The sequence below is a fragment of the Heptranchias perlo genome, chromosome 4, assembly GCF_035084215.1.
Source record: "Heptranchias perlo isolate sHepPer1 chromosome 4, sHepPer1.hap1, whole genome shotgun sequence".
Lineage (NCBI taxonomy): Eukaryota > Metazoa > Chordata > Chondrichthyes > Hexanchiformes > Hexanchidae > Heptranchias > Heptranchias perlo.
In genome coordinates this window covers 6,656,804-6,669,232 of record NC_090328.1, presented here as the reverse complement: position 1 = coordinate 6,669,232, position 12,429 = coordinate 6,656,804, and the positions used below count along the sequence as shown (strand labels likewise).

The window sequence follows — 12,429 nt, the reverse complement described above, 5'->3', positions numbered from 1 at the left end:
TCCAGTCCGAAAAACAACCGTTCACCACTACTCTGTTTCCTGTCACTCAGTCAATTCTGTATCCATGTTGCCCTCTTTATTCCATGGGCCGCAATCTTGATGATAAGCCTACCCTGCGGCACTTTATCAAACGACTTTTAAAAGTCCGTATACACCACATCAACTGCATTGCCCTCATCTACCCTCTCTGTTACCTCATCAAAAAACTCCATCAGGTTAGTTAAACACGATTTGCCTTTAACAAATCTGTGCTGGTTTTCCCTAATCAATCCACACTCGTCCAAGTGACTGTTAATTCTGTCCCGGATTATCATTTCTAAAAGTTTCCCCACCACTGAGGTTAAACTGACTGGCCTGTAGTTGCTGGGTTTATCCTTGCACCCTTTTTTGAACAAGGGTGTAACATTTGCAATTCTCCAGTCCTCTGGCACCACCCCTGTATCTAAGGATAATTGGAAGTACCTCTGCAATTTCCACCCTTACTTCCCTCAGCAACCTAGGATGCATCACATCCGGACCGGATGACTTATTTATTTTATCAATTTTTAGCCCATCCAGTATCTCAACTATACCTTCCTTTACTGAGACTCTGGCAGAAACTTCTTCATTGGTAAAGACAGATGCAAAGTACTCATTTAGTACCTCGGCCATCCCCTCTACTTCCATGAGTAGATCTCCTTTAAGGTCCCTAATCGGCCCCACCCCTCCTCTTACTACCTGTTTACTGTTTACAGGCCTGTAGAAGACTTCTGGATTCCCTTTTATGTTGGCCGCCAGTCTATTCTCATACTCTCTCTTTGCCCCTTTTATTTCCTTTTTCACTTCCCCTCTGAACTTTCTATATTCAGCCTGGTTCTCACTTGTGTAATCAACCTGATATCTGTCATACGCCCATTTTTTCTGTTTCATCTTACTCACTACCTCTTTTGTCATCCAGGGAGCTCTGGCTTTAGTTGTCCTACCTTTCTGCCTCATAGGAATGTGCCTGGACTGTACCTGTAAGTTATGCTAAAGTTATATATAACTTTGGTTAGACCACACTTAGAGTACTCGGGCCCCGAAACTAGGGGCTATAAATCCAAGACAGTCACCAATAAATCCAATAAGGAGTTCAGGAGAACCTTCTTTACTCAGAGAGTGGTGAGAATGTGGAACTCTCCACCACGTGGAGTGGTTGAGGCGAATAGCGTAGATGCATTTAAGGGGAAGCTGGATAAACTCATGAGGGAAAAGGATGAGGTGAAGTAAGGGGGGAGGATACGAGTGTGTGGAGCATAAACTTAGACCTGTTGGGCTGAATGGCCTGTGTCTGTGCTGTAAAATTTTATGTAATTCTAACAATAAAGTTAACAAAAAGGAAAGACTTGCATTGTCAATTCTCAAAGTTTTTCCATGCACAGTGATTTATTTTGAAGTGCAGTGACTGTTGTTATGTAGGCAAACTTGGTAGCCATTTCACACTCGGCAAGATCCCATAAACAATGAGATAAATGACCAATTAATCTGTTTCTGGTTGAGGAAGGACTGTTGGCTCAAATACTCAAGAGAGCTTCTTGCTGTTTGAATAGTGCTGTAGGATTTTAACATCCACTTGAACCACTGGAGTAGACAAACCAGGGCCTAAATTTTAATTTCACGAACAGGTGGGTTGGGGGCAGGTGGGAAGGTAAAAATTGTAAAAAACTAAAACCCGACCCCAACTTGCCTCCAACCCGCCCGTTTTAATGGAGGCGGGTTGAGGGGCGGGTGACCAACCCACTCTCAGGAGGCGGGTCAGTCAGTGAAAGCTTTTAAGGGGGGTTCAGGCCTCCATTATGACAGTTTTTTTATTCTTAACTCCCAGAGACCGGGATTCCCGGGCCTTCTGCTTCACGCCGCGTGAGAGGAGGCGAGACTACCCGGCTTAGCAGGTAAGTGCCTTTATTGCACAGCTTATGGGCCAGGAGGAGCAGGAGTGCTTCCCCCAAGCCCAACAAGCCTACCTGCAGTGATTCCACCTACTCGATCGACTGACCACCCCCCAACTCCTCTCCCCCCCCCAACGATCTCCAACCCCCTCCCCACAATCTCCACCCCCCCCAAGATATCCCACCCTCCCCCCACATGGTGATCCCCGATGACCGACCCCCCCCTCAATGACTGACCTCACTAATGATCCCTGACCCCCCCGATGACTCCCCCGATGACCGACCCCCCCCCCCCGATGACCCCAACCTCCCTGATGACCGACTCACCCGATGACCCCCGACCCTTACTCCCCCATGACCGACCCCCCCTCCCCTCCATCTAAGACTCACCTGCTCCCAACTGCTTCCTGGCTCTTCTCCTGAAAATCTGGCTGGCCTGTCGGGCAGGAAACCGACAAAAAAAAATTAAGAGACGTCCTTATGTTAAAATCGTAAGGACGTCTGCGAAATTTGTACTTCCGGGTTTCCCGTCAGGAATACCCCCCCCCCCCCCCACCCAGGCTCCGAGTTAAAATTTGCGCCCAGACCTCAGTTTAAGGTGTTATCTGAAAGACATCACCTTCAACAATCCCTCAATACTGCACTGAAGTGGCAGTTTATATTATGCACTAACATCCAGGAGCCGGGCTCGAACCCACAAACTTTTACCTCAGAGATCACAGCCAAGCTGACCATCTGGCAAGTCCTCCAAGTTACTTCCTATGCTGTTGCTTGGCTGATGTAGAGCTCCTTTTAATGGTATGAATGACTGCTGTGTGGATTTACAATTGGTCACTTTCTAATGAGCTGTAAAATATTATAATGGTTTCTCTCTTGGTCTTTTGCTATGTTCAAAATTATTTGGCAAAATGTTTTTGTCTTGCTTGCTCATGCAGCTGATATGTTTTTGAATTTCAGGTTTCTTTATGGCTATAGTTGCCCATGAGAAAGTTGTGTTATTTAAACAATATATTGAATTAACACTAATTGAATGTGACCCATTAATTTTTTTTTGCAGATGAGTGGAACCATGAAATGGAAGAAATAGCTACAGATGGATGTAACAAGAGGAAGGCAGGAACAGACGCAGAACTTCAGGAGGTAGAATATTGGCATAATGAGGAAAGGTACATTGAGATTTTAACCACTTTTTAACTGAAAAGAATTTAAGGGAGGATTGTAAGCTTTAATTTTTGTTTGCAAGTAAAACATTCCCCCTGTTTTTAACATGCTAATGAACCGTATAGCAAACCAACTTTATGCAAAGTGGTGCACTGGAACTTGGGTTCGAATTGAGGCTGGACTAATAGGATGAAAGGAAAGTTTCCTCTGTCTGCTGGCTGTAAGGGTCCTACTTGAAATATGTTTGGGAAATCTCACTCTAGTTCCTAGTAAGCACTGGCCCACAGCTCAAAACCTCTCTAATTGGGCACTAATTGGCAATCTCACCCAGAGAGGACACAGGATAGGTGATGGGCAAAATGGAAAAGTATCACATTGGTGCAGTGAGGCATATTGAGGGGCAGAATGGAAGGAGCTTTACTCTGCGCGAACCATGTAATGCCTGACCTGGGAGAGCTTGAGGGGAGGTAAGCAGGGTCTGCTTGGTGTTGAGGTGACTCCAAGGTGACCAGCCTTTCACTTGAAACTAAGTCACCTTTCTGTGGCAGACTCAGTGATCTGATACCTGAGCCAAGCAAGTACACAGTACTACAGAGCATTCTTCAGCCAACCTAGCTCAGTAATGGGACTGGAGAAGAGGGTACACCTGTCAATGGGGTCTGGGATTCTTCCCACTCAGTGCTAAATAACTATGCAACCCAATTCCCTAAAGGGTAGGTGGTCCTGGCTGCAATGGAAAGCTTATCACGGTTCTGAGATGTAAAATTTTAGCTGCTTAAACACTGAGGGGCACCCAAGCCTTGTTGCTGCCAAACTCTGGACTTAGGAAAGTGGTGCTTGTTCTTATGGGGAGAGACTGCAAACAGCAACTCTACCTGCACGGATATCTTGGTTGTTTGGTTTGGAGACTCTTAACCATGGTAATAGGTTTCTATGTGTACCAGGCACCGGCTAACCAAAAAAAATTCTGGCTTCCTATATTTTGGTAGGAAGAATGAGGAGAGACAATATAAACGAAATGGTACAATTTTAAAGGGGGTGCAGGAACAGAGAGACCTGGGGTGCACATACACAAATCTTTGAAGGTGGCAGGACAAGTTGAGAAGACTGTTAAAAAAGCATATGGGATCATAGGAACATAGGAACAGGAGTAGGCCATTCAGCCCCTCGTGCCTGCTCCGCCATTTGATAAGATCATGGCTGATCCGTGATCTAGCTCCATATACCTGCCTTTGGCCCATGTCCCTTAATACCTTTGGTTGCCAAAAAGCTATCTATCTCAGATTTAAATTTAGCAATTGAGCTAGTATCAATTGCTGTTTGCGGAAGAGAGTTCCAAACTTCTACCACCCTTTGTGTGTAGAAGTGTTTTCTAATCTCACTCCTGAAAGGTCTGGCTCTAATTTTTAGACTGTGCCCCCTACTCCTAGAATCCCCAACCAGCAGAAATAGTTTCTCCCTATCCACCCTATCTGTTCCCCTTCATATCTTATAAACTTCAATCAGATCACCCCTTAACCTTCTAAACTCTAGAGAATACAACCCCAATTTGTGTAATCTCTCCTCGTAACTTAACCCTTGAAGTCCGGGTATCATTCTAGTAAACCTATGCTGCACTCCCTCCAAGGCCAATATATCCTTCCGAAGGTGCGGTGCCCAGAACTGCTCACAGTACTCCAGGTGCGGTCTAACCAGGGTTTTGTATAGCTGTAGCATAACTTCTGCCCCCTTGTACTCTAGTCCTCTAGATATAAAGGCCAGCATTCTATTAGCCTTCTTGATTATTTTCTGCACCTGTTCATGACACTTCAATGATCTATGTACCTGAACCCCTAAGTCCCTTTGGACATCCACAGTTTTTAACTTTTTACTATTTAGAAAGTACCCTGTTCTATCCTTTTTTGATCCAAAGTGGATGACCTCACATTTGTCTACATTGAATTCCATTTGCCACAGTTTTGCCCATTCACCTAATCTATCAATATCCCTTTGTAATTTTATGTTTTCATCTAAACTGGTTACAATGCCACCAATCCACCAATCTTTGTGTCATCGGCAAATTTAGATATGAGACTTTCTATGCCTTCATCTAAGTCGTTAATAAATATTGTGAATAATTGAAGCCCCAAGACAGATCCCTGCGGGACTCCACTAGTCACATCCTGCCAATGTGAATACTTACCCATTATCCCTACTCTCTGTCGCCTTTCACTCAGCCAATTTCCTAACCAAGTCCGTACTTTTCCCTCGATTCCATGGGCTTCTAACTTAGCTAACAGTCTCTTATGTGGGACCTTATCAAATGCCTTCTGGAAGTCCATATAAATAACATCCATTGACATTCCCCTGTCCACTACTTTAGTCACCTCTTCAAAAAATTCAATCAGGTTTGTCAGGCACGACCTACCTTTCAGAAATCCATGCTGGCTCTCCCTGATGAACTGAAAATTCTCGAGGTGTTCAGTCACCCTATCCTTAATTATAGACTCCAGCAATTTCCCCACAACAGATGTTAGGCTAACTGGTCTCTAATTCCCCGGTTTCCTTCTCTCTCCTTTCTTAAAAAGCAGAGTGACATGTGCAATTTTCCAATCTAGAGGGACAGTTCCTGAATCCAGAGAACTTTGAAAGATTATAGTTCGGGCATCTACAATCTGCTCACCTACTTCCTTTAAAACCCTGGGATGGAAACCATCTTGTCCTGGGGATTTGTCACTGTTTAGTGCTATTATTTTCTTCTGGGCTTTATTAATAGAGGCATAAGAGTACAAAAGCAAGGAAGTTATGCTAAATCTTTATAAGACACTGGTTAGGCCTCAGCTGGAGTATTGTGTTCAATTCTGGCACCACACTTTAGGAAGGATGGGAAGGTCTTAGAGAGGGCGCAGAAGAGATTTACTAGAATGGTACCAGGGACGAGGGACTTCAGTTATGTGGCGAGATTGGAGAAGCTGGGGTTGTTCTTCTTAGAACAGAGAAAGTTAAGGGGGGATTTGATAGAAGTGTTCAAAATCATGAACGGTTTTGATAGAGTAAGTAAGGAGAAACTGTCTCCAGTGGCAGAGGGGTCGGTAACCAGAGGACACAGATTTAAGGTGATCGGCAAAAGAGCCAGAGGCGACATGAGGAGACCTTTCTTTACACAGCGAGTTGTAATGATCTGGAATGCACTGCCTATAAGGGTGGAGGAAGCAGATTCAGTAGTAACTTTCAAAAGGGAATTGGATAAATACTTGAAGCAAAAACATTTACAGGGCTATGGGGAAAGAGCAAGGGAATGTGACGAATTGGATATCTCTTTCAAAGAGCCGGCACAGGCACGATGGGCCAAATGGCCGCCTCCTGTGCTATACCTACTACGGTACTATGATACTGTGAGCCTGAAATGGGAAATGTTCAATTTTTCAGAATTAATATCCATTACCTTGAGTAGAATCTACACACACACAATAAAGCATCCCTGTATCACATGCGCAATAAACTTGATTTCTTAGATCCATGGACCTCTTAATCCTGAACGTTGGATTCTAGAAGTGGTAAGGAATTATTGAATTTGTTAAATTTGCATTAAAATTCTCAATTAAAATATAAATTTGAACTATTGTTCAACTGTGTAATTTCTGAGATAAGGGTTACCTAGTGAGAATGTATTCAGTTATAGTTTATGAGGAAAAGAAAAAGAAAGACTTGCATTTATATAGTGCCATTCATGACCTCAGGACATCCCAAACTGTTTTACAGCCAATTGTACATTGGAAATGTAGCCACTGTTGTAAGGTAGGAAATGTGGCAGCCAATTCGTGCACAGCAAGGGTAATAGCACTGCACCACAAACAGCAGTGTGATAATGACCAGATAATCTGTTTTTTAGGTGTTGGTTGAGGGATAAATATTGGCCAGGACACCAGGGAGAATTCCCCTGCTCTTCTTCAAAATAGTGCCATGGGATCTTTTACATCCACCTGAGAGGGCAGATGGGGCCTCAGTTTGACATCCCATCTGAAAGATGGCACCTCCGACAATGCAGCACTCCTTCGGTACTGAACTGGAGTGTCAGCCTAGATTTTGTGCTGAAGTCTCTGGCGCGGGACTTGAACCCACGACCTTCTGACTCAGAGGCAAGAGTGGTACCCACTGAGGAGATGATCATTGAAAGGTCTCAAAATAGATAATGGGATTGACGTGGTAATGGGGTAGATCGAACCAATGGGGAAGATTTTGAAAATGGGCTGGCCGACCGATAATGCCGGTGATTGGCCCAGTCCATTTTGAGGATCTGGCCTCATTAACACATGGCTGGCGGGCTGCGGGCAGAAAACGGACCCCCCCCACCAAGGACAGCCCACCGGCTCCGAGCTGCTGTGATATCAGGCAGTCTGGCCGGCCTCTGGGCCTAGAAAAAGGTAGGTCTGGGGGGGCAGTTTTTTTCTCGGGAGGAGAGGACCTTTAACGTAGTAAAATGTCCCCAGGACGCTTCACCGAGGGATAATCAGACAATAATGGACACTGAGCCAGAGAAGGATATTAGGAGGGGTGATCAAAAGTTCGGCCAAAGAGGATGTTTTAAGGAGGGTTTTAAAGGAGGAGAGGGAGGTAGAGAGGCAGATGGGTTTAGGGAGAGAATTCTATGCAATGATGTCTATGTTGCTTTGAACAGTTGAGAGCAATTGTTCGACACTTCAGTCTTATGGGATTGTGAAGGCAACTGAAGTTCCATCGCTGAAGATGGAGATGAGTGAAAATATTTCAGTGATAAAGTCTACCTAAACCCATCTGCCTCTCTACCTCCCTCTCCTCCTTTAAAACCCTCCTTAAAACATCCTCTTTGGCCGAGCTTTTGATCACCCCTCCTAATATCCTTCTCTGGCTCAGTGTCCATTATTGTCTGATTATCCCTCGGTGAAGCGTCCTGGGGACATTTTACTTGGGGCATAGGTGCTGAATGCTGCGATGTAACCACCTGAAACTTATTAATACAAATCTGCTTCCTGGATTTATTACCACTTTTGTGGGTAAATTAATATTTTTGTTGATTAGTATATACCAAGTTTGACTTTGCAACTTGATATATTTCAGTTTTATAAGATGTGTCCCCTACCTAAAGAAAAACATGATGTGGAGATGCCGGTGATGGACTGGGGTGGACAAATGTAAGGAATCTTACAACACCAGGTTATAGTCCAACAAATTTATTTTAAAATCACAAGCTTTCGGAGATTATCTCCTTCGTCAGATGAATGAATGAAAAGGTTCTCAAATTGCATATCTTATACTATGTTGGGACAGCATCACACCAATCAAAAGGTGTCGTTGTTATTCAAACAGGCCAGTCACAGAGAACAGCACGTCCCAGTACACTGGATATACATTGTGTCTATTACACAGGCAGGCAGAAAGAAACTCAAAATGGCAGAGAGAGAGAGAGAGAATTTTAAAAAACATGTAATTTTTTTCCCCCTTTTTGCTGGTGGGGTTACGTGTAGCGTGACATGAACCCAAGATCCCGGTTGAGGCCGTCCTCATGGGTGCGGAACTTGGCTATCAACTTCTGCTCGACGATTTTGCGTTGTCGTGTGTCTCGAAGGCCGCCTTGGAGAACGCTTACCCGAAGATCGGTGGCTGAATGTCCTTGACTGCTAAAGTGTTCCCCGACTGGGAGGGAACCCTCCTGTTTGGCGATTGTTGCGCGGTGTCCGTTCATCCGTTGTCGCAGCGTCTGCATGGTCTCGCCAATGTACCATGCTCCGGGGCATCCTTTCCTGCAACGTATGAGGTAAACAACGTTGGCCGAGTCACAGGAGTATGAACCATGTACCTGGTGGGTGGTGTCCTCTCGTGTGATGGTGGTATCCGTGTCGATGATCTGGCCTGTCTTGCAGAGGTTGCCGTGGCAGGGTTGTGTGGTGTCGTGGACGCTGTTCTCCTGAAAACTGGGTAACTTGCTGCGAACGATGGTCTGTTTGAGGTTGGGTGGCTGTTTAAAGGCGAGCAGTGGAGGCGTGGGGATGGCCTTAGCGAGGTGTTCGTCGTCATCGATGACATGTTGAAGGCTGCGGAGAACATGGTGTAGTTTCTCCGCTCCAGGGAAGTACTGGACGACGAAGGGTACTCTGTTGGTTGCGTCCCGTGTTTGTCTTCTGAGGAGGTCTATGCGATTCTTCGCTGTGGCCCGTCGGAACTGTCGATCGACAAGTCGAGCGTCATATCCCGTTCTTACGAGGGCGTCTTTCAGCGTCTGTAGGTGTCCATCGCGTTCCTCCTCGTCTGAGCAGATCCTGTGTATTCGTAGGGCCTGTCCATAGGGGATGGCCTCTTTGACGTGGTTGGGGTGGAAGCTGGAAAAGTGGAGCATCGTGAGGTTGTCCGTGGGCTTGCGGTAGAGTGAGGTGCTGAGGTGCCCGTCTTTGATGGAGATTTGTGTGTCCAAGAAAGAAACCGATTCTGAGGAGTAGTCCATGGTGAGTTTGATGGTGGGATGGAACTTGTTGATGTTATCGTGTAGTCTCTTCAGTGATTCTTCGCCGTGGGTCCATAGGAAGAAAATGTCGTCGATGTATCTGGTGTATAGTGTTGGTTGGTGGTCCTGTGCAGTGAAGAAGTCGTGCTCGAACTTGTGCATGAAAATGTTGGCGTATTGGGGTGCGAATTTGGTCCCCATGGCTGTTCCGTGTGTTTGGGTAAAGAACTGGTTATCGAAGGTGAAGACATTGTGATCCAGGATGAAGCGGATGAGTTGTAGGATGGCGTCTGGAGATTGGCTGTTGTTGGTGTTGAGTACTGAGGCTGTTGCAGCGATGCCGTCATCGTGGGGGATACTGGTGTAGAGTGCCGAGACGTCCATCGTGGTGAGAAGTGTTCCTGGTTCAACTGGTCCGTGGGTGCTGAGTTTTTGTAGGAAGTCTGTAGTGTCGCGACAGAAGCTGGGGGTTCCCTGTACGATGGGTTTCAGGATGCCCTCGACGTATCCAGAGAGGTTCTCACACAGGGTTCCGTTGCCTGATAGTGTTCCTACAGACGGTTACCCGCAGATCCGACCAAAGAACACACCCGCCAGCTCAACAAACTGATCAAGACCTTCGATCCAGACCTTCAAAGCATCCTACGCACTCTCATCCCACGTACTCCCCGCGTGGGAGACTTCTACTGCCTCCCAAAGATACACAAAGCCAACACACCCGGACGTCCTATCGTATCAAGCAACGGAACCCTGTAAGGCCATCCCCACGCCTCCACTGCTCGCCTTTAAACAGCCACCCAACCTCAAACAGACCATCGTTCGCAGCAAGTTACCCAATTTTCAGGAGAACAGCGTCCACGACACCACACAACCCTGCCACGGCAACCTCTGCAAGACATGCCAGATCATCGACACGGATACCACCATCACACGAGAGGACACCACCCACCAGGTACATGGTTCATACTCCTGTGACTCGGCCAACGTTGTTTACCTCATACGTTGCAGGAAAGGATGCCCCGGAGCATGGTACATTGGCGAGACCATGCAGACGCTGCGACAACGGATGAACGGACACCGCGCAACAATCGCCAAACAGGAGGGTTCCCTCCCAGTCGGGGAACACTTTAGCAGTCAAGGACATTCAGCCACCGATCTTCGGGTAAGCGTTCTCCAAGGCGGCCTTCGAGACACACGACAACGCAAAATCGTCGAGCAGAAGTTGATAGCCAAGTTCCGCACCCATGAGGACGGCCTCAACCGGGATCTTGGGTTCATGTCACGCTACACGTAACCCCACCAGCAAAAAGGGGGAAAAAAATTACATGTTTTTTAAAATTCTCTCTCTCTCTCTCTCTCTCTCTCTCTCTGCCATTTTGAGTTTCTTTCTGCCTGCCTGTGTAATAGACACAATGTATATCCAGTGTACTGGGACGTGCTGTTCTCCGTGACTGGCCTGTTTGAATAACAACGACACCTTTTGATTGGTGTGATGCTGTCCCAACATAGTATAAGATATGCAATTTGAGAACCTTTTCATTCATTCATCTGACGAAGGAGATAATCTCCGAAAGCTTGTGATTTTAAAATAAATTTGTTGGACTATAACCTGGTGTTGTAAGATTCCTTAAAGAAAAACAGACTTGCATTTATATCGAGCCTGTTCACTTCATTGGGGCAATAATATCCTATGATCAGGTGACCACTGCTTCACACAGTATTCCAGAGATGGTCTAACCAGTTACCTGTAGAGTAACAACGTCACAACTTTTAATTTATTTTCTGTCCATCTCCTAATATAACCCAGCGCTTCTCTTACTGCAACTTTTTTTCTTGGGTTGATGGTTTCAATTACTTTTTTGTTTGGACAAAAATCCTCAAAATTCACCTGTGTTGGTGGATCTCAAAAAATTCACTTATTTCCTCTTTCATATCTTTGAGGTTGCTCGGGTGTATCCAACAAGCCCAGGTGCTTGTCGAGAACTAAGAATCTGGGTGAAACCCTGCTTTGCAATATTGACAATGAGCACACCAACTCATTCAGATCAAATTCTTCTCTTTATCATTGTAACAACAAGGTTTGAATGAAATGGGTTTAACACCTTTGTTAAAATAGTGGACAGAGGAGCTTCAGGGAAGGCCCAGCCTACACGTGACTCCTGTCTCACATTATGTGGTTGATTTCATATTGTTATGATCTGGAATGCTCTGCCTGAGGCACCTTCAATAGTAACTTTCAAAAGGGAATTGGATATATAACTGAAAAGGAGAAATTTGCAGGGCTACGAGGAAAGAGCGGGAGGAGTGGGACTAATTGGATAGCTCTTTCAAAGAGCTGGCACATGCATGATGGGCCGAATGGCTCCTTCTGTGCTGTATGATTCTATAATATAAATGTATTAATGAATTTCTTACCAACATTGCGCATGCAATTTCAACCCACTGGCTCACTGATACACAGGAGTGCATTACAAAGCTGTGACATGTCTTGGGGATCCAGGAGAGAACATAAACTGTGAAATCTAAATTCCAGCTCAGATATATAACCATTTTCAGACACACATCTATGACTTTTGTGTGTGTGTATATATATATATATATATATATATATATATTTATAAAATACATAAATACATGTAGGATTTGCTGATAATGATATACTCTGGGCTATGTTAAATATGTGAAATTGAGTAAGATTAAAAGCCAATATCTTTTTTCAAATTAGAAAAAAAATTAGAAGAGCTTAATATTTAAATTCATGAGTTGACTTAAGACAAAAAAAATGTCACACTTAGGCAGTGTTGTGTTTTTCAGGAAAGGTGCAAACTGTGTTCAGTTCCAGCCTTGTAATTTGACAAGGAAGAAGAGTAACATATTTCACACAGAAGTTTACAGTGAGAATCA

The 12,429-nt window shown here is 45.1% G+C and overlaps 1 long non-coding RNA gene across 1 annotated transcript; it reads left to right on the top strand.

Moving 5' to 3' along the window:
* Positions 1 to 1,844: 1,844 nt before the first annotated feature.
* LOC137320710 (uncharacterized) lies at positions 1,845 to 12,407 on the top strand. Its single transcript, XR_010962628.1, has 3 exons — positions 1,845 to 1,910; positions 2,965 to 3,073; positions 12,340 to 12,407. It is a non-coding gene; the product is annotated as an uncharacterized lncRNA (long non-coding RNA).
* Positions 12,408 to 12,429: the final 22 nt, after the last annotated feature.